Here is a 23,280-nt window from a genome sequence, read left to right on the forward strand (position 1 = left end):
AGGGCTGTCAGTCTAACCTGAGAAAAAGTGTTGGCTAGGGGGTGGAATCAATGCAAGCCCACGAAATCTTAACGTTAACTGGTTATTTTGAAAAAGCTCCTGCTTAAAATCTCTCTCTCTCTCTTTCACCTGTATGCTCATCATCCTGTGTGCTCTCCTGTTCTCTACATAGTAGCCTGGGCCCTAGCAGCTTCACTGGCTGCATGGACTACAAACTCAGGCTCCAGAAGGGAGCCTGGGCACTGCAACACAGCAATGGATTGCAGCTGGGACAGGCTAAGCTGGCCAAATGCTGGACTGGGACTAAGCTTCAATGTGGCACAGGACCTTTGGACACTGACTGTATTTCTGGCCCTGATTTTACATGGTGGGACAGATAGAGATGGGCCTTCAGAGGCGCATCCTTTTAATCTTCCATCACAAATAAATGTTACCACCAGACCTCATCCTCTTTAGTGGGTTTCTCAAAGCCACATGGTTTTCTCCCTCACTTATTCAGGTCTTTGCTTAATTTCACCAAATCAAACAGGGTTGTTTTTTTTTCCTGAAAATCCTATCTAAACAGCACCCCCTGTGATATGAGTTTTTTCCTCATAACACTTTTCACACTCGGATATATTACAACCTTATTTGATTACCGTCTGTCTTGCCACACAAGGACACCATGAAAAGCACCATGAGAAAAGCAACTGTTTAAGCTCCTGCTATATCCCCAACACCTTGAACAGTGTCTGGCAGAAATATTTTTAAATAATTATTAAATAAATACCCACAAGGCATAACTTTGATGTAATATTTTCCTGTTTTTCATTTTAGCAAAAACTTTTAATAGAAAATCCATCTCTTAGACCCATTCTTTTAAAAGAGAATAGACGCAGCCCTAAAGCAGCTATGCTAATAAGCATTGTAAGCACACGAACTCTCCTGCTTCTGAAAAAGAAGACATCTGCAATCTATTGTATTGTTTTTTTATTATTTTTGTTAATCCTCACCCGAGGATATTTTTCTATTGAAATTTAGAGAAAGTGGAAGAGAGAGGGAAAGACAGAAACATCAGTGTGAGAGAAAAACATCCATTGGTTGCCTCCTGCATGTGCCCAAACCAGGGCCCGGGCCAGGGAGGAGCTTGCAACCGAGGTACATGCCCTTGACTGTAGCTGAACCTGGGACCCTTCAGTCCACAGGCTGACGCTCTGTCCACTGAGCCAAATTGGTTTAGGGCCTATTTTATTTTTAAGGAGAAACTGGTTGACTTTACTTTTATGAGTTAAAAAAGCTCTTGAATTCCATTGAACTGTGCCATATGAATTTATAGTAACACCAACATTCATTCAGTAAAGAAGTAACTTTACAATCTTAAAAACTGTTGGTTGAATTGGAAGCTTTCTCTAGAGGTTAATTAACCCACATCTTGATATGTTGTCAGTTATTAGTAACAACTACCTTCTTGTTCTGGTCCTAATTTCTTCAAGTCATGCTACTTTGGTATAATTCTTGGACATGTCCACTTTTTCAGGGTTTTAAATTTTTTATTCGACTAGTACTACCCTTCTAATGTCCCCTATGCAACACCCTATATTTGTGTCTGTGTGATTTCCCAGATGTTCTCTGAAAGTCTTTTTCACCTGATATCTTCTTCTACTACTTGCTGTTTACTGACTTACATTTATTAAAATGTGTTTTCATTCTTTTGTTATTCTTTCATTCCTTAGAATTCCAAATTGCAACATTTAGTTATTAAATCCATAAATATTTTTTTAATTTTACATTTTAGTAGACAGTCTTATTCACATTTTTTGTGAGATAAAGGTTGTAAAAGAAATTCTAAAGGTGCTTTGTCTTAGTTATTTTTTTCTTTCCATCATAACCCAGAAATTACATAATAATTTCTCTCTACTGTAATGTACCTGGAAAATTTATTACATGAATGTATATAAGTATACATTATAAATATATGAATGTATCCTTATATACCTGAGAACAGAATTTGATCTGATGCTTTCTAAAAGAGAAGTAAATAGCAGTAAACTTATCACTGTCCTATTGGAAAGTCTTCAATAGACAATGCTATGTTTTGGAACATTAATTGAGATGTGGCATTCTATGAAAATAACCAAGAACTCCATTCTGTGAAAATATTAACCAAGTTAGAACATTACTTAAAAACATCTGTGCATGAAAAGCTATAATGGCTGCAATAACTTTAAGAAAAAGCCATTCCAATCATGAAAATAAAGACCAACATAAGTTATAGTTCAAATTAATAATTTTTTTCCTAAATATCCACTCCATGAATATGTATATTATCTCAAGTCACCCTGTGGGCTTGTATGTACACTTATGTTTATTTTAAACTGACAGCTACAAAATGAACAAATTCCAATAGCTTCACAATGAAAGAAATTTAGTAAATGTATTGATCTTAGTCTTACTTATATTGAGAAGAAGAAAAACTTAACTGACTTTCATGAAATCTTATGCATATTATCAAGATGGGACAATTAATGGCAAACAATGGATACTTGCCAAAATTAAGTTTTGTTATTTTGTCATTTGCTGATAGGCTCAAACATGAAAGAGGCATGAGTTTTAATAGCAAGCATGCTACAGGACATAAGGCAGATCAATATTTGTTTCCTTTACACTTTTTTATGATTTTAGGAAAAATGAAAACTTTATCTTCATTATACTTGTTTCTAGGTTGACTTCAGAGAACTAGGGCTACCTTGTTTTTAAAAAACAATCAGAAAATTAGAAAATTCTGGTCTTCAGTAATAGCTCATCTGTGTCAGTCCTTAAAAATATTTGGTCTTATGAGCTCAGGTTCATAATTTTCATTTCTTCTTATGTAATTTTATGGCTGTGTTTCCTCATCCAATCCACACATTAACTCAGAAGACATTTATTGAGAGGGTACGATATGCTATGTTCTAAAAATATATAGAAGAATTTTACTGTTCCTGGCCACAAGAATTGTACAGTGAGATTAAATAGATAAAAAGGATTGCTTTGTTGTTAGAGTCAACTAAGTGACTTAACATAATATTAGCAGAAAACTCTTCTAGGGGAAAAAAAGTATAATGTATAAATGTAATCATGATTACAGGAAGCCCAAATGTTTTATGGATAGTTTAAATTTCAAATAATTTTATACACAAAACTATGTGTCCATGCAAAACCTGAATATTCATAAAAAACATTGCATACTAATATCACAGAACTCAACATCTCTAATTTTAAGAATTAGTATTTGTATCTGGCCAGTGTTGCTGAGTGGTTGAATGTCAACCTATGAACCAGGAGGTCACAGTTTGATTCCCTATTGGGCTACATGCCATGATTTCAGGCTAGATCCCCAGTAAGAGGCGTACAGGAGGCAATGATTTTCTCTCATCATTGATGTTTCTCTCTCTTCCTCTCTGAGGTCACTAAAAATATATCTTAAAAAGAAAAGAAAATTAGTATTTGTAATATTCACCAACCATTTTGTGAAAATAATTTTAGTGTATTCTGCTATGTTCATAGAAAAATTAAATTTATGGCAGTATATATTTTGTTGACAAATTGATTTGCTTAGCATTTGATCCCAATTTCTCAGAAAAGAAATTCTTCATAAATAACAGTGGTCCTGCTAGAGTTTTCCCAGTCCAGTCATATCTCCAAGACCTGCCAAGTTTTAAGTGTAGTAGAATAAACACAGACACACTTTCATGGAGAGAGTGTGCCAGTTTTTAATCATCCCTTTAATCACCTCCAACATCTGCCAGCTTTTCTGTCTGTGAAAGTGCTGCCACTTTTAGCATGACCCCCAAGAGGCAGGTGCAATATACAAAAAGCATGGTGTGGTGCTTTCCAATTGAGTCCCCCTTGGCTTTCAATTGAATGATGGGCCAGCCTGGTTTGGCTGAGATCAGATGGGTAACTCCCCTCCCCCAGCATTTAATATGACAACACTGCAGGAGTACTGTCTAGGAGTTCCTGAACTAAAACAACATGAAGGAGGAACATCTGAAGAGAAGGTTCAAAATGCCGAAGGATAAAAATAGTGTGAGGTAGGTGGACACTAATACAGACATGAACAAAAACAAACAAATTGCAGGAATTATACAAGATTCACCAGTAAATCAGATGCCTTTGTTTAAAATAGCAATTCTGATTGCAAAGTAACCAGGTATGATAAAGTGTTCTCTAGACAGTTTACAAATAAGATAGATTCAAAGAGTGAGCTCCTACTGGGGGCTTGACTTAGAATAAATCCTGCCTGAGTACCCTGAAATTCTGAGTTTAAGTAATCAATTACTATTGATTTTTCACTTTTGTTCTGCCAACATTTGGTAATTCCCTAGGTCACCTAGCCTTACCATTCGAGCCAAAGTCAATAAAGAACTTATTCATTCATTAGAATCTGTAGAAGTAGAATGTAATGCTGAAAAATTACATTTAAGAATTTCTATATATGAACTATCTCTCATGGGAAACCAAAAAAATAAATAAATAAAAGATTTTCTATAGTAAATATCAAACATTTTGTGTGAGTTTTAATGTCCATGACAAATCTATTTTAAGGACACAAGCAAGATAAAATTATGCCTTATAAGGGACTAGTTTTGTTTATTTGAATTGTATAATTGTAAGATAAAAGTAACTTAAAAAGAATTCAACAGCAATATTTTATTTTGTAGCAGGATTGTGAATATTAACTCGGTCATATACTAACAATCATGAAGTATTGTCATTATTTTTATTATAATTCTTGGAAACACCAGATACAAATAGAGTATTATAGTCTGACCTCTATCAGCCAAGTTCCTTTTGGTGATAAGCTGCTGGTAAACACATAGAAGTAAAGATTTCTACAGTAATGTTGAGGCTCCCAGTTTGTCTTTTCATTACAACTAGTGCTTGTGAAAACATCTTGATTAACCAAAAACAGTTTATTAATTTCTTACTTATTATATTTGCTCTAAGTAGTCTTTTTAATTTTCATTCAAAAATACCAAAATGCTTTGCAGTGCTTTTCATATGCAGAAAAGTCTTGGTCAATGATTTTTAATCCTTTTCATCTCATAGCACAAATAAACTATTAAAATTCTATAGCACACTAAGTATATTTTTTGCAGACCTGACAAAAAAGTTATGATTTTGATTGATTTACAAAAGAAATAATCATAATCACCTACCTTTTTTGCTTCAAAGTGACTTTTTAAAAAATCGGGTGCCTATACTTGTATATAAGGTACCAAAGATTAACCAATCACATGCATCCATATTATGAGCTATGATGAATAAGATGCAACTCATATGATCTACTAGTGGCCCGGTGCACGAAATTTGTGCACATTAAAAGGGAATTAATTAGAGGAAATATTTTAATATTGCTATTTGCCCTTTCTCTATAATAGAAGTGTCAGAGATGAAAGGAAATTAGTGAAATGTATATGAAAATCTCCCTCCTGTCAGAGTCTGGGGCACGCCACAGGACACAGAGTCAAGTCCCCACCCACCCACATGCGCCTTGAAATCGCACAAAACTCAGACATGGCCGGCCCCACCTCTGTCAAGCCCCACAGGGCAGCGGGCACAGCCTCAGGTCCCCTGGCCTGGCACTGGGTAGGGGGTGTGACCTCAGGTCTCCCGACCCTGGTGCCAGGGTGGGGGGCTCGGCCTCAGGTCCCCTGGCCCTGGCGCTGGGGTGGGGGGCACGGCCTCAGGTCCCCCGGCCCTGGTGTGACGGCATGACAGCGTGATGGCGTAATGACCATTTGCATATTAGCTCTTTATTATATAGAATATGTTTATGGTTCACGACAGAGTATTTATACCAGAGGACTATCGTTGTGTTGCCTGCTGTCATTTTTTTATTTGACAATCTTTCTAAGGCAAAAGAGGTCAGTGCCCCTGACTAAATAGTCAGTATTGCATGTTTAAAAAATTCTGGAGGCATATTGGTTGAAAATCACTGCTCTAGCCCTATCAATCATTCCCAATAATGTATCAAATTAGTTTGATGATATAAAGATGGCAAATGTTGCACAGAATCTTTTGATAAATCAATAATACTCTACCAGCAATTATTTTCTAAGTGGTTATAACATTACCTTTTTTGAGTAATTTGCTGATCTCTACGTGGAAATCTCTTTGAGGGTAACTGTTGGTATACAGTCTTAAATCACATTCTTACCGCTTTCTGTGATTCAGTGTGTGAAACTCTCAAGTTTATGATTATGGAACATTCCTGGATTTTCTGTATCCTTATCACTAGCCATAGCCTTTGTGCATTGCTTTTGAATTTACAGAAATTTTCTCACCTGTTTTCCATTCTATCCTCATATTAGGCATTTCCTCTATTTCACTCAAAAGAAAGCAGATACAAGATGTAAAAATATTACTTGCAGAATCCAGATTAGAACCCATCACTTTCTCCTCTACATCATTTCCCATTGGTCCTACTTGAGTTACCCTTAAAGGATAATTCCTCCTATAAATTCATTAGTTTTTCTGGCAAGGATATGGAGAAAAGGGAACCTTAGTACACTGCTGGTGAGAATGCAGACTGATGCAACCATTATGAAAAACAGTATGGAGTTTCCTCAAAAAATTAAATATGGAACTGCCATTTTGACCCAGTGATCCCACTCTAGGAATATATCCCAAGGAACCCGAAACACCAATCAGAAAGAATGTATGTACCCCTATGTTCATAGCAGCACAATTTACAATAGCTAAGATCTGGAAACAGCCAAAGTGCCCATCAGTAGATGAGTGGATAAAAAAGCTGTGGTACATTTATACCATGGAATACTATGCAGCAGTAAAAAAGAAGAATCCCTTACCCTTTGAAACAGCATGGAGGGACTTGGAGAGTATCATGCTAAGTGAAATAAGTCAGTCAGAAAAAGACAAGTATTACATAATCACACCCATATGTGGAATCTAAGTAACAAAATAAACTGATGAATGGAGTGGATCCAGAGACATGAAACAGAGCGTGGAATTTCTGAGGGAAGACAGGAGGGTGGGTGGGTGGGAGTTAATCAAGCAAAGACCTTATATGCATATATGCATGGCCCATGGATACAGACAACAGGGTGCTGAAGGCCTGGGGCGAAGGGTGGGAGTGGGCTGGAGGGGGTTAATGGGAGAAAAAAGGAGACTTATGTAATACTTCCAACAATAAAGAATTATTAAAATACATAAATAAACTCATTCGTTTCAAACAATGGTCCATAAATTCAATGAAGTTTTAGCTACACAATCTCAATTTGGAACAATGAAGATAAGTAGCATTATACTCAATTTGAAAAATCAACTTATGAATATTAACTTATAAAGTTAACAAAATGCTAGATCATATGACCAAGATTTTCTTCTTTCACATAAACTAATATAATAATGTAAAATTGGATTTTCCAAAAATGACCATATATCTTACATTTCCAATGTAATTTTTTAAAAAGAATTTTAAGTTGTGGGGGGGGAAGGTTAAGACTTGAAGGAAATATATGACAAATATTTGTCTCAAGTTTCTCTAATTAGCAACCATTAGAAAACCACATGTGGATTTTCCAAATCTATATAATGTCATTCAAAGTACATATTTTTAAACAATTCTTTCATGCTTATGGCTTTTTGTTTTTGTCATACCAAGTAATTCATTCCTATATTAAGACTGACATTTTGAATCATGAGATATTTTTATCAAATAGAAAATTAAATGATTGACTATCTCAACATTTTCATTTCACAAACACAAAATGCAGATTTCAAAGACAGATTAAAAAGTGTTTTTTGTGTGACTCTAAATAGTATTTTCTTTCTGCTTTTTCAAAACAGGAAAAAAAAATTAAGTGAGGGTTTGTGTGGCATACAAGTGAACACAATTAAGGAAACCCTCATTGTTGTCTTCTGAATAGACTTGTCACATTACTATTCACAGCTTTGTCTAGTGACAGTAGAATATCAAAAAGATACTGAATAATATAGCAAAAATCTATTGTGCCACTGAGATCTAATCTTTGTCTGAATGTAATTGCCTTATTAAAAGATTTGCAAGCTTACTCTTTCTGTGGTTCTAAAATAAGCCAAGAAAAACCATGCTGTAAAACTGCAACTGTAGTCCCTATGATATGACAACAGCATGTAAGTCAAACTGAAAATTAAAACACCATCCCATGGTCCCCCAGCCATGGGATGGATGCTTCTAGTCCTGCAATTATCCCTAGCGGTATGAATGGCATTTGGAAGACTTTCTTCCCATGAACTTAGCTTATAATGCCTCAGGAACTGCTTATGTAAATAGGAATATCTCATTTAGATTGTAATTTATGTTATGTGGCAGTGTCTGCTTCTTACTACCTGTTCATTATAGCTAATAGATTCAGGATCAGCTCCTTTGTCTTTTCCCCTCTCTCCTCCCCTGAAACACCTTGCTCTGAGCCTTCCTAAGGGGAGAACAGTCTCACTGTTCAGTGCAAGTGAAGAAGTAATTGCACATCCTGATGCCAATACCCATCACAAATTGTTATTTTTAGTAAATAGCACAAGTGCATGAATCTTCTTTTTCTTTTTCTTTCCTTTTCCTCCTCCAGGCTATTTCTTTTTCATATGTTGTAATAATTTACTTTTATGATTTTGTGAAAGGTATGGTTTCTCATTCCCCTCACTCCCTTCAGTCAGATATAATAAGACATGGTACAGGCTTCACACTGATAACAGCATTAATTCACTTTGGCTGGGGCCTCGAGTCCCTATTCTTCATAGAGAAATGAACAACCACCAATTTTATTTTTCTATAATATAACTATATCCTTCAGGATACTGTAGCCAGTTTAACATAACCCCTTGATTAAGAGTGGATTGAGGTAGGGAAAGGGGGGGGGCGGGCTGTTGATAGATTCATGTATATTTCAGCAAAGTGTAAGTTAGAAGAATTTTTTTGTGATTCATCCATCTTGATCGCTTTTTGGTGTATACATAAGATATGTATAAAATGTGACATGTAAATTAGACACAGTTTTCCTTCAATATTCTCTCTGCACATTAATAGCAGGGGAGCAATTTATTCACATAATTGTGCATTTGTAATCACTAATTTGCCAAAATGAAAGTATGAAGTTAAGCTTACTCAGAAACTATGACTCATCACTATAATCACTATGAAACATCAATTCAACAATAAAATTACATTTGAGCTCATCTTCAAAACACAATAATTTGATATATCAACTACATAAAGTGGGATTTATTCAATGAGAGTATTAGCAAAATTCCAAGAGTAGAAGCTTGTTTATAATACTAAGCTTCTCCTTAGAAAAATCTAGATTTTTGTTAGCTGTTATAGAAATTGTGATTACATAACTTCCCTTAAAAGAGCATTTTTATTCAAATTATAGGTATATGAATGAAGGCCAAAAATATTTGCACATAATTTGTATGTGCTAATTTATATGTACCTTCTCATCTAAATAGCAGCAATTTAAACACAATTATTGGTTCCCAATAGAGAGGCATTTTTTGATTTTTTTTTTCAATTTCTTTTTCCTCAAATCCTCACCAGATCTTCAGTGTGCAGCTTATATGGGAAGTTAGAAGGCAGAAGCATAATACTATAATATATTAACAATCTCACAATATGTGAATGTCCAACTATTAGTGATCTTGAGGAAGAATGAGGTAAATTCTGACTTACAGTTTGATTAACCCAAGTTTGTCAAGTTCATAATAAACTATTGTCCAGTTGAAGCAAAAGTAATGTGATAAAACTTTGGACCCCTAACTTTATGTGATTCTGGCAAAGCCATTCATTCATTCTCTTTCCAGAATCTCTTGGATTAGCTGCAAGACTGTAGAAGGAATGTAAACAAAAAGGAATGTGCATTCTACCTTGTCTCACTTCCACTCCACTCTACCCTGTCACATGGTTTAACTACATTAAACACTCAATATCCTAGGTGTGGGGCACGGCTACAGAGTTTGGACAGGTTCAAGCCTTGGACTGATGAGAGGGCACAGGCCTCTCATGGCCACGTGCAAGTCCCAGCTTAGAGGGCAGAGCCCTCCCCGCACAATAATAGCCAACAGCTATAGCTGAAAGCTTGAACCTATGGTCTGAACACGTGGCCCACGTGCCTGAGTGATATAGGCTGCAAGTAAACAAGGCTTGATCAGGTGCATGTGATTGAGTAGGATTGAAACCCATGAGAATGTTGTAAACATCTTGACCACGCCCTTCCTTTGCCTCGTGGCATCTGCTATAAAATAAAGACATGGCTTGTGGGCGCTGGCGCTGTCTCTCAGGGAGCAGCGTCCCACTGAGACCCAGCCTTCATTCTCTTGTCTGTCTTTTCTAAGCCTTTCAGCCGCCCCCACTCGGGTTCACTGAACCTGGCTGAGCTGGCGCGGCACATAAGGCGCCCTGGGGCTGAGTATGCCATGGCCATGCTGGCTCCCCACACCTAGGTTTAGGTTGCTTCCCTTATTTCCGTAGCAACTTGATGGGGGTGGCTACAAGAATGAAGGTCTGGGGTGGGGCGGGAGCTGGATGGAAGGGATCAGTGGGGGGAAAGTGGGGGACATCTGTAATACTTCCAACAATAAAAATAAATAATAAATAAATAAATAAAACAAAAGGCTGGGTTCAGCAGGAACCCTCTGAATCCAGTAGCCTCCAAGCCTCTCCCTGTGATATCTCCTGCTGAGGACTCAGGTTGTTTTCTAGGATGACAGGGCATTTCACATATTTCAGACACTGTACTAAGTACCCTACTTATTCTTCACAACAATCCTAGGAGGTTAATATTAATAGGACTATCCTTTTCACAGATAAGGAAACCAAAAGGTCTAGTAATTTTTTCAAGTTCACACAGCTAACTAGTAGTCGACCTGGGATTGGAACCAATACAATCTGATCTAGAACGTGTCCTTCAAACCGCTATACCATACTGCCTCCAACTCTAATATATGGCCATCACAACTGCCACAGCCTTGCCACAAAATACAGTTTATCCCGTGTGAACTTTTCCCCAAAAACTCTTCTCACTATGAGAGGAATTCTGAGGCCAAATGCTAAGATGATAAAGTATTCTCTCTCTCGTGCCATTGCACTTATACATTTAAAGCTTGAGACAAAGTTTGGCATAAAACAACATAAAAATATTGTTCATACTAAGAATATTTATATTGACAAATCTATACTTAGACTCAAGGCATGATAATCTGCTTGGGAAAGCAGAAGACAAGAGGAAAGGGTCAGGGGGCAGAAAGGATCTGAAATGAAACCTGTATCCTAAAACATTCAGGTCCTAGGGCAGTGGTCGGCAAACTCATTAGTCAACAGAGCCAAGTATCAACAGTACAACGATAGAAATTTCTTTTGAGAGCCAAATTTTTAAAACTTAAACTTATTCTAACGCCACTTCTTCAAAATAGACTCGCCCAGGCCGTGGTATTTTGTGGAAGAGCCACACTCAAGGGGCCAAAGAGCCGCATGTGGCTCGCGAGCCGGTTTGCTCGCGACCACCATCCTAGGGAAACCGTCCTGGTTGCAGAAGTAGAGCCATGTAAATGATGTCTGATCCTACATGCATGCCTTTGGTATTCTCAGTCCGTTAGTTGGAGATCAGATTCAGGAAATACAGGAAGCAAACAATAATTAGGAATTAGATGAACTAGATGGCAGAAAGGTCGGAATTCATTGTTCAGCATTAGGCTTTATCCTAGAGGCCCGCTGAGGCGGGGCAACCAGGAATATAAGATCCAAGGTGGAAGTGAACTTTATTGACTATACAAACACAGAGTGGGGATGTTACAAAGGAGCTCTGAGAACATTAGACCCTGAACATCCGAAGGTGTTTGTACCTGTTGTCAGGGTTCTCCAGAGAATTAGAACCAATAGAAGATTAGATGTGGTGAGCCGGCACGGCCATGGCATACTCAGCCCCAGGGCGCCTTATGTGCCGCGCCAGCTCAGCCAGGTTCAGTGACCCTGAGTGGGGGCGGCTGAAAGGCTTAGAAAAGACAGACAAGAGAATGAAAGCTGGGTCTCAGTGGGACGCTGCTCCCTGAGAGACAGCGACAGCGCCTACAAGCCGTGTCTTTATTTTATAGCAGATGCCACGAGGCAAAGGAAGGGCGTGGTCAAGATGTTGACAACATTCTCATGGGTTTCAATCCTACTCAATTACATGCACCTGATCAAGCTTTGTTTACTTGCAGCCTATATCACTCAGGCACATGGGGCCACGTGTTCGGACCATAGGTTCAAGCTTTCAGCTACAGCTGTTGGCTATAATTGTGCTGGGAGGGCTCTGCCCTCCAAGCTGGGACTTGCACGTGGCCATGAGAGGACTGTGCCCTCTCATTGGTCCAAGGCTTGAACCTGTCCAAACACTGTAGCCGCGCCCCACAATTAGATGGATAGGTAGGTAGGTAGATAGGTAGATAGGTAGATAGATAGATAGATAGATAGATAGATAGATAGATAGATAGATAGATAGATTTTAAGGAATTGCCTTATGCACTTGTTGAGGCTGACAAGTCTAACATTTGAAATTTGGAAACTCAGGCAGGATTTCTCTGTCACAGTCCTGAGACCATTACTTCTTCCCTGGGAAATGTCAATTTGGAGTCCTAAGATCACTACGTGAATGAGGTACACTCACATAATCTAGGGCAGTGATGGGCAACCTTTTGAGCTTGGTGTGTCAAACTTCGCCAAAAAACTGAGCATAACTCGGGTAGTGTGTCACTTTGAGGAAAAAACATTATTTCGCAAATGTTTCATCCTCAGGAGCAGCAAATGTTTCATCCTCGGCATGCGGCTGCCTCAGCGGCCACGTGTCATCAGAAATGGCTACGCGTGTCAGTGCTGACACGCGTGTCATAGGTTCGCCATCACTGGTCTAGGGCAATGTTTAATGTTTGACCAAATAACTGGGCACCATGTCCTAGCCAAGCTGGCACATAAAATCTAGCCATCACAGTATTCTTTTGAGACATTGGATTCTATACCTGATTACTAAGAGGGAAATGCATGGAGCACAAAGGAGGATTTGCCTCAGTGAAGGAAGTCCCAGGCTTAGAATAGGGAACCAGACTGGTGTAAGAAACATGAATCTTTCCTTGAGAAACTAGTGAAATGAGAGGCAATATAGAGTAATCTAGAGGGCTGTGGTTATGTTAACTTAAATAAAAATCAACTGGAGCCCTAACTGCTTTGGCTCAGTGGATAGAGCATCTGCCTGTGGACTGAAGGGTCCCAGGTTCAATGCCGGTCAAGGGCACATGCCCGGGTTGCGGGCTCGATCCCCAGTAGGGGGCTTGTAGGAGGCAGCCAATCAATTATTCTTTCATCATTGATATTTCTATCTCTCTCCCCCTTTCCCTTCCTCTCTGAAATCAATATATATATATATATATATATATATATATATATGTTGTTTTTTTTTAAGAATCACCTGAAGAATTTGCTAAAAGTACAAATTTTGATTCTGTAAATGTGTGCTGGAATCTACATTTTAACAATCATCCCAAATGATGCAGATGTAGGTCACGCAAAGGTGACACGGAGGAAAAATTAAAGTTAATAATGACATTTATCCCACAACTACAGAGAATTCCTGGACATAATACAATCACAGTGAGACAAGCCTCACCCCCTTCAATGATAGAATGACCAGATAGAACTGAACCCTATCATCCCACAGAATGAAGATACACGACATCAAACAAAAGGAAATGATAGCCTACACATGCCAAGCAAATTTAATTTCAGAATAGCCATTTTTGAATGTACAAATGGATTCAGAACAAGTCACAATTGAAAGCCAATTCAGGATATGGCCTGTACCCTACTTCCTATCCCTGTGCCTTCCATTTGTTTGTGGTAATAAAATTAGAGCGGATCACAGAGAAAAAGAACAAAGTAACTGCAGTGCTAAGTGAACAGTTTGTTCTCTGGGCCCCGTTTTCCAAACTGCTGTTTATGACAAAACAACTGCTTTCCTTTTGCCAAATGAGATGCTCACCAGCTTGAATGACTTACATGGATATATTAGAATGCAGGCATACCAAAGACAAAGTTTCTGATAGAAGATGAGCTTGAAGTAAAATTTTAATTAAATTACTGTTGGTAATGGAGACTGAAAAGTAGAATCAAACTTTTCTAATGAGACACAGCATTATTACTATTATGTGTTTAAGCAATGGTTCTTATAGTCATGCAAGTAGAAAAATAAAAACATCTTCCTCGTTTAACTTCCTCTTTTAATTTATACCTGCCATCCAAGGACCTCTAACCAGTTTTTGATTATTTAGAATCACTGAGTTCTGGAGTCTTCTCTTTACAAGTGGGTTTGATATTAAATCCAAATACCTAAGCCCCCTGCATAATACATTGGCCAAAGGTCTTCTATCCTCACTTTAAAAACTCTGATAATGAGCCGAAACCGGTTTTGCTCAGTGGATAGAGCGTCAGACTGCGGACTGAAAGGTCCCAGGTTCGATTCCGGTCAAGGGCATGTACCTTGGATGCGGGCACATTCCCAGTAGGGGGTGTGCAGGAGGCAGCTGATCGATGTTTCTCTCTCATCGATGTTTCTAACTCTCTATCCCTCTCTCTTCCTCTCTGTAAAAAATCAATAAAATATATTTAAAAAACAAACAAACAAAAACAAAAACTCTGATAATGAGACAGTATTACCCCTGAAGTAACTCCCCTGTATATTAAACAACCTTAATTGGAGAGCTCTTCTCTTGGATGTATTCTGTTTGTGTCTCCCTTCTTCCCCCGACAGCACCCCTTATCCCCACTCCATCCTACATCTCTCTCCCCACAAACAGAAATACACATACACATACACCCACAGACCACATCTCACACACGCTCCAACCTCCTGGGGCCCTTTAAAACATTGACCAAAGAAGCAGGCAAGCAGGGCTAGAAAATATTTCTGATTCCCCTCAAGAATAATAGTATGAATTCCTCGTGGTAATCATCTATTAAGTTTAGAGTATTAATATTTTATTTAATGCATGGGAAATAACTGACTTTCAGCTTACTAGTAAGTTCAATCTTTAATCAGAAAAGAGACTAGAGCTAAAACTACATAAGGCAAATGTTTTCAGGCATTATGAATTTTTTCATCAAAAGATTTGCTTCTTTATAATGAAGGCCTCTAAGATGGTGGGAACAATGAAATATAATTTGATATTAGAATAACGATGTGATTTCTGAATAGCCAAATTACACGGCTCCTCATTACAAAAGGAAACGTTTTACAACAGAACCTTTAATGATACTTTTCTTTAAAATGAATACTCAGATCCTGAAAATTGTCACTCCCACACACAAAAAAAGTGGCATCACAGTGAGTCAGGGTTCTTCATGTCTTCTGTGCATCTAATTAGTGTCCTAACACATCATAATAGAAGAGTAAATGTTAGATAAGATTTAACATTATTTTTTAAAATTTTTACCTACTCTTAAAAATGTAAAAATGGGTTTCTATAATATGCTATTTTCTATATAATATGAACATTTCCTAGTAGAAAGAATATTAATTTTTTACAACCTGACACCCCATGCGGTTAGTAAAATAGCATTGTTTACTGGCATTTCTTTAAAATGTTACCAAAAGTTGGCATAACTACATCATAGAGCTCACAATTCTATTTATTCAATACAAAGTAAGTTCACATTGTATAAAGGAAATCTTGACCCAACTGAAGAAAAGTGAATTGGAATCCTGCCTCTACTACTCCCCAGCTATGTGACAATGAAACGATTATTTTACTTCTCTGAGCTTGAGTTTCTTCATTGATGAGATAGGAATAAATTATTATTGTTGTAATTAAACTATCTTACAGCATTATTGTAAAGATTACAAACATTTATGTTAATAACACAGTACTTGGTACATATTGAGATTCAGTAAGTTATAGCTGGTATCATTGTTGCTTTTGTAATTCGGAGTGACCAAAATTCAAAGGGAAAAAAAGATTCAAAACAAAAGCAAAAAGCTTAAGTAGTTTTTATTGTGTTTATGCCAATCTTTGTATTTTAGAAATTGACTATTGAAATATTATATTGATATAAAATGTTCATATTTACTATGATTTCAGAAAAAAAACCTTCCATGATAAATATTATAATTTTTAAATAAATGTAAAATGGTGTAGGAATTATCACCCTATGATTTAAATCAGATAATTGAGATTCAGAGAAGTCATTGCTTAAAATCACACAGCTCATGCACTGGGAAATCAGAACTCAAGGCAGAATCTCCTGAAACCAGGTTCAGTGTTTTGAGTGATAAAATAATATAATCAGAGCAAAAACAAAACAATTTGCCATAAAATAGAAGTGATGCTCTGAGAGCATGAACCAAGAATCTATGAGAATTGTATTCCAAATTATGTGATCATTATCATATATCCCAAGTGAGAAAGATCACTTCTTTCAATTGATATTATGCTCATAAAAAAATGAAATTAACTCAAATGATATCTTAACATTAAATGTCCTCTTGAATGTTTTCATTATTATTAACTACTAGAGGCCTGGTGCATGAAAATCGTGCACAGGTAGGGTCCCTAGGCCTGGCTGGCAATCAGGGCCAATCTGTGGGGCAACTGGCAGGGTGATGGGGGGCAGGTAGCCCCACTGACACCTGCCTTGGCTGGCCTGGGGCCTGCAGACTTGGGGCAGCCCCTGCCTTGAGTGTCTGCCCTCTGGTGGTCAGTGCACATCATAGCAACCAGTCATTCTGCTGGTCATTCCGCCGTTCAGTCAATTTGCATATTAGGTTTTTCTTATATAGAATTTTAACTATAATAATCATGTATTAATTTATCAGTATATTAATATTTAATTTTATCCATATAGAATTACATGTTAATTATGTATTTATCATATGTAAATATATTTATGTGATATATAATGTCATATATTTTATATAACATAATCTATATAATTATTTTGATTATTACTAGTTAGTCTAAACATTTTTGGAAATCATATAAATATCATTCACTTAAGTCATATTCATTAAAGTATGCTCCATAGTCCATTTTGTTTTTGCATTGAATTATCTTACCTTATAATAGACAAATATGCAAATTGACGGCACTTCTCTACGCCCAAGCCACGCCCACCAACCAAGCCACGCCCATCAACCACGCCCACCAGGAAACCGTTGCAGGGACGTTGGGGTGTGGTGGAGCCCAAGGCTGGGAAAGCCTCGGGCAGCTTTCCCGGCCTTGAGCTCGGCCACACCCAGCGTCCCTGTGACCCGATCGCAGGAGCCGACCCCCAGGTCGGCTCCTGCGATCGGCGCAGGCACCCCGCTGGCCTCAGGCGGCTTTCCCAGCCTTGGGTGCCAGCGGGGTGCCTGCGTCGATCGCAGGAGACCACTGGGGGTCGGCTCCTGTGATCGGGTAGCAGGGATGCTGGGTGCAGCCGAGCCCAAGGCCACCGCCCAGGGCCAAGCCCGGACCCTGAAAGAAGGCAGAAGGCGGTGGCCACAGCCAAGGCCTGGGTCCCCGGTGCCAGCAGAAAACTGGTGCAGGCAGCCAGGTGAATGAAGGTCTATTGCACGAATCTTCGTGCAAACGGGCTACTAGTTACTTTATGATACCCAATATAAACAATTTCAACACTAGCAATTTAGGAAAAGGAATCATTTTCTCCCCTTAAATTCTAGACAATCAATAAGTGTGTAAGAATACTGCCAAACAGATCAGTTAGGTTACCCAGCAAAAAGAAGCTTAATAAATATTTGTTGATTATTTGACTGATCTGTTCATCACCAAATTTTTTAAAAACTACTATCAACTTCAGTATTTTCTGCCTATCTTTGAAAGCTAGCCTGAAGAATGGGGATTTTCCCATTTAAAAATGTACTGAACATGCATTTTTATTAATTAAGGACACGGCCTCAGATGATAACAAGCAATCGCCATTGTGTGAGACAATGTCCATATTTTAGAGTATACTAAGTATGCTGAAGTATATAAAGCTGAAATGACAATGTCTGGAATTGGCTTTAAAATACTTCAGCAAATGTTTACACAACAGAAATGCACACATATGTTCACCAAAAGATATGTACAATAATGTTAACTAACGGTAGCATCGAAGACTAGAAACAACCTGAATGTTCATCAGAAAAATGGGTAAATAATGGCCTATTTATTCAATCAAATACCATATAATTACAAGAGTAAACGACCCCAGCAAGGTGCTGTAGCATGGGTGAATCTCACAAACACAATGTTGAGCAAATGACAGACACAAAAATGCCTATACTATATGATTTCACTTATATGGCATTCCAAAAGCAGGTCAAACTAGTCTATGGTGTTAGAAGTCACCCAGAAGTTGGGAGTACTGACTGGAAAGGGCACAAGGAAACTTTGGAAGTTCTGCTGATGCTCTGCTTCTCGAGATGGATGCCTATAGGTTTATATTCCTATGGTTTGTGTACCTCTCAGCAGTGTGTTCTGCAGACAAATGTTTGTATGAAATAATCCCACAAAATAAAAATTATGACATGCCCTAACCAGTTTGGCTCAGTGGATAGAGCGTCGGCCTGCAGACTGAAAGGTCCCAGGTTCAATTCCAGTCAAGTGCATGTACCTTGGTTGCGGGCACATCCCCAGTAGGAGGTGTGTAGGAGGCAGCTGATCGATGTTTCTCTCTCATCGATGTTTCTACTCTCTATCCCTCTCCCTTCCTATCTGTAAAAAAAACAATAAAAATATATTTTTAAAAATAATGATGCTATCACAGTAAAGTCTTGATAACTGGAATTTGGATGGTGGGTATACAGGATTCATTTTACTTTTCTTTCTACTTTTGTATCTGGAAACTTACGTATTAAAAAAATTTTAATGTAATCTTAAAAATACAATATCATTGGGTGGGAACCTAAACTTAAAACGCATGAACCCTTCAGAGATATAGATTGAAGAAGAATTAAAATGTGAGTTCATAAATACATAGTGCATTGAATTTTGTGGAAAATAATTAAGATTCTGCCCATGCCCTGACCGGTTTGGCTCAGTGGATAGAATGTCGGCCTGGTGACTGAAGGGTCCCAGGTTCGATTCCAGTCAAGGGCATGTACCTTGGTTGCGGGCACATCCCCAGTAGGAGGTGTGCAAGAGGCAGCTGATCGATGTTTCTCTCCCATCGATGTTTCTAACTCTCTGTCCCTCTCCCTTCCTCTCTGTAAAAAATCAATAAAATATATTTTTTTAAAAAGATTCTGCCCAAATGCCCTTCCCCTTTACACATAATTGAGTCACCCATCCAGAAATTACCTGGATAATGCAAGAAAAATCACATTGGACTCCCACATTTCTGTATTAAAGGGCCTGAAGAAATAAAACATTGCCATCATTGTAAAAAATATGGACATCTTCCTGACAGCTGAACAAAATACCTATGCCTAAGTGATTTTTTTAAATGTTTTTTGTGTGTATTCTAAAGACTAGTTCTAAAAGATGGGGTGGGAAGTAAAAAGTGATGGTGAGTACCTTGAGAGAAGTCTGCTTATAATTCTCAGCGAAGCCACTTCAAATTTAGATGCAGTCAGAGTTGGATAAAATATCATTAGGCTATTGATTTAAGCAGGTAAAGAAAAATTTAGCCTACAAGGAATAGCACAATATTTCATTATGTTAACATGAAGCCTCAAGAGTTTGCTGAGTAGAACCTACTGCGTATGCATGGCCAACACTTTGTCTTTCAAATTAGGCCATTTTTATACCTGCTACGAAGAGCGCGCTTTCTGAGTGTGTTATTAGTTAAGCGTTGCAAATCTCCAAAGGTATTCTCATAATGGATGAAGAAATCACTGACTTGCCATCCGCCTTTGTTTTACTTCTGAGAATGTGCTTTTTACATTATATTGTGTAATCCGAAAACATGATGTCTGAGGTGAGGCTGGAGATGGACAACACTAAGTACTGATTGATTTGTTTTATATTTGCTAGATTATTCCTACTCTAAAAATGTTTTAGAGCCGTCAGTTACAGAAGTCAGTTTCTTTTTGAGCAAACTAGCCCTACTTGTTGCTTTGTTATGTTAAAGCTCTAAAGGAATTCACACCTAGTCACAGGGCATATGAATTGTACTTAATAAACCATTATTCTCTGTGAACACTATGATTCTGGGGTCCTACTATTATATGTTCCTTAAGTTAAAAAATTTAAAAACCTCTCTCCATTCAGTGCAAATAAAATAGGCTTAACAGTAAGTAATTGCTGATCATTTTTTGCCAGATATTTTTTATTAGAGTAGCATGGTAACCATTAAAATAGGTTCACATTTTCTTCAGGAACATTAATTTTCGGATTAAATAAAATACATGGTCTTATTTTAAAGCAGGCTCATTTTATACAATAGACCGATTTTTTAAATGAGCTACCCTACACTTAATGTCATTAGTAAACAATACATTTAGTCACACAGGAATGCGAGGCTCATACATTTAAAACACTTTAGCATTTTGTTATGCCAGCTGAACCCTCACACAGTGGTGGAACCTAACAAGAGCTACTTATAGGACCAAATGAATATAGGAGATCGGATTTTCCGCACAGATGCAGCCTCTTTTCTAGCCCTTCTAGGACAATGTCAGAATAGTGATCCTTATCTATATATGTTGATATTCATATACCAGGAAAAGTTTGAAATTGACTGTTATTCACACACTATTATAGAGTTCCAATGAAAGTCTATCAAGTGAGATTTTCCAGACTAGTCTTAGCTCAAGAGCTTACCCTGGTATGTCAGAGGAGCTATCATCAGTTAACCTGTTATGTATGGGGATAACAATCTACACCATTAACATTATCCTATCAGTAATAGCCAACAATTATTAAGCATTTGCAAGACAATGTCTAAATACCTCACATGCTTAATCTCATTAAATACTCAGAGTAGATTAGATTCCATTTCCCTGTTTTTATTTCTTCCACTCAAAGGTAAAGAAACTGAGATTCCAAGGGATAAACAAAGTTCTAACCATCATACAGCTAGAAAATGGTAAGCTCGGAATTAAAACTAAATCTATCTGACTCTAAACAGAAAATCATCTTAGCCAACTTTCTAACTAACTTTTTAAAATAATGTCTTGGGTGTTTTCCTTATTTTATGCTTTCTATTTTTCTCTAAAACTACAGCCCCAGCATTTGCTGGTAAACTAAAAGCTTCGGCACTAACTCCAACACAATTCAAGCATTGATACAAGTTATTCATAAATAAATGAGTTATTTTATTTTAAACAATCATCAACTCGTTTCTTTAAGAGGTAAAATGATAAAAATTACTAGATGCTCAAAATGTTTAGTTTATTAGTTTATATCATAAAGATGATAGTACAGATTTTAAAAAATAATAATGTAGAAATATAATAAGTTTGTGGATAAGGAAGGAGATTTACAATTTTTAATAACATTCTGTTGGGTAAAAGCCAGCAGGAATCATCTGGTCCCCTTCTGCCACACCACCCCCAGCTCTAATCCACTCTTCATAAAACACGTACACAAAGACACACAGCCAGCAGAAGCTTCAGTCCTCCAGTACTTCCAATACTATTACCGTTGTTGGAGATGCCATCTCTGCTTAACTGTCCATCAATAATGAGATACTATCTTATGAAGTTTATTCCATTTTTCAGATAGTTGTAATGACTTGAGTTCTTGCAAAACTAATGCTTGCTCCCCAGTCTCACTAAGTTAGGTAACTAGAATTTAAAATAAATGTTCAGAATAACAACTGAAGCATTAATGAACTTATGTCTCCATTTCCTTAGATAGTTTTAATGTAATTTCAGAAGGAACCACAAACAAACACACATTTTCATTGGACATGTATAAAAGGAAGCTCTTCAAAATATTTACATCTATAGCTGTCTCAGGAAAGATCTCTGTGGTTTACCCACTCTTAGAAGTTATAACTTAGAATGCATATGGTGTATAACTTTTGCACATCAAATATTTCTCAACTAGTTTCCTTATAAAATCCTCAAATTTACATAAAATATATTTGCATATGAGCATAGTTTACGCATATAATTATAACACTTCAGTTTACTGAGAGTGAAGATTTTTTTGTTTTATGGGAATGAGTAATTAGAAGAAAAATAACTCTCCACTTATAATGTTTAAATTAATATAAATCATATGTATATTTAACATGAATTAATTTCATTTATAAGTTCATATCATGGCTCAATAAGAAAGAAATTAGAAAAAGTCATTTTACCTGTGTTATAATCTCGGATAAATCAACCAATAGCAGTGACATCTGAAAGACCAACATTTCTTCCTGGAAAGCAGTTTTTCTTGTTTCAAAATTTACTATTACAAAAATAAATGACTGCTTTCTTATTTACTTCTGAATATTCTGCAGATGTAAGGATGGTGAGTAAATTTGTTTTTGTTTGGTTTTGAAATACAGTTCAAAACTCTTAAGTTGTAGGTGAATGTTTATGCTATTGCTGAACCCATTATATATTCAAGAACTGTTTTTCTTTTAAATATATGTTTATTGATTTCAGAGAGAATGTGAGAGGGAGAGAGAAATAGAAACATCAATGATGAAAATCATTGATTGGCTGCCTTCTGCATGCCTCCTACTGGAGACTGAGGCTGCAACCCGGGCATGTGCCCTTGATCGGAATGGAACCCGGGACTCTTCAGTCTGCAAGCTGAGGCTCTATCCACTGAGCCAAACTGGCTAGGGCACAAGAACTGATTTTTGTGTCTTTGTTCATTTGAGGTATTCAAGCATCTTGACTCCAGACTGTTTACAGGTTAAACTGGAGAGCAAGTCCAGTTAATTATTTCAAACCTGGAGCCAACCAAACAGGACTAGCCATTTCCCATCCATTTACTACAGAAAATGGTTCCAACACATTTTCATCAGGCAGCAGAATTGTCATTTTTAGAGCAAAACTGAGCAATGTTTAGTAGAATCAGAAGGTTAAGGCCTAGCCGATTTGGCTCAGTTGGTAGAGCATTGGCCTGTAGACTAAAGGGTTCCATGTTTGATTCCTGCCAAGGGCACATGCTCGGGTTGCAGGCTGGATGCCCCCCAATAGGGGATGTGCAGGAGGCAGCTGATGGGTGATTCTCTCTCATCATTGATATTTCTATCTCTCTATCTCTCTCCTTTCCTCTCTGAAATCAACTATATATATATATGTATATGTATATATATGTATATATACATATACATATATATATATAGTTGATTTATATATATATATATAT

This window comes from Eptesicus fuscus, chromosome 15 (genome assembly GCF_027574615.1).
Source record: "Eptesicus fuscus isolate TK198812 chromosome 15, DD_ASM_mEF_20220401, whole genome shotgun sequence".
NCBI lineage: Eukaryota > Metazoa > Chordata > Mammalia > Chiroptera > Vespertilionidae > Eptesicus > Eptesicus fuscus.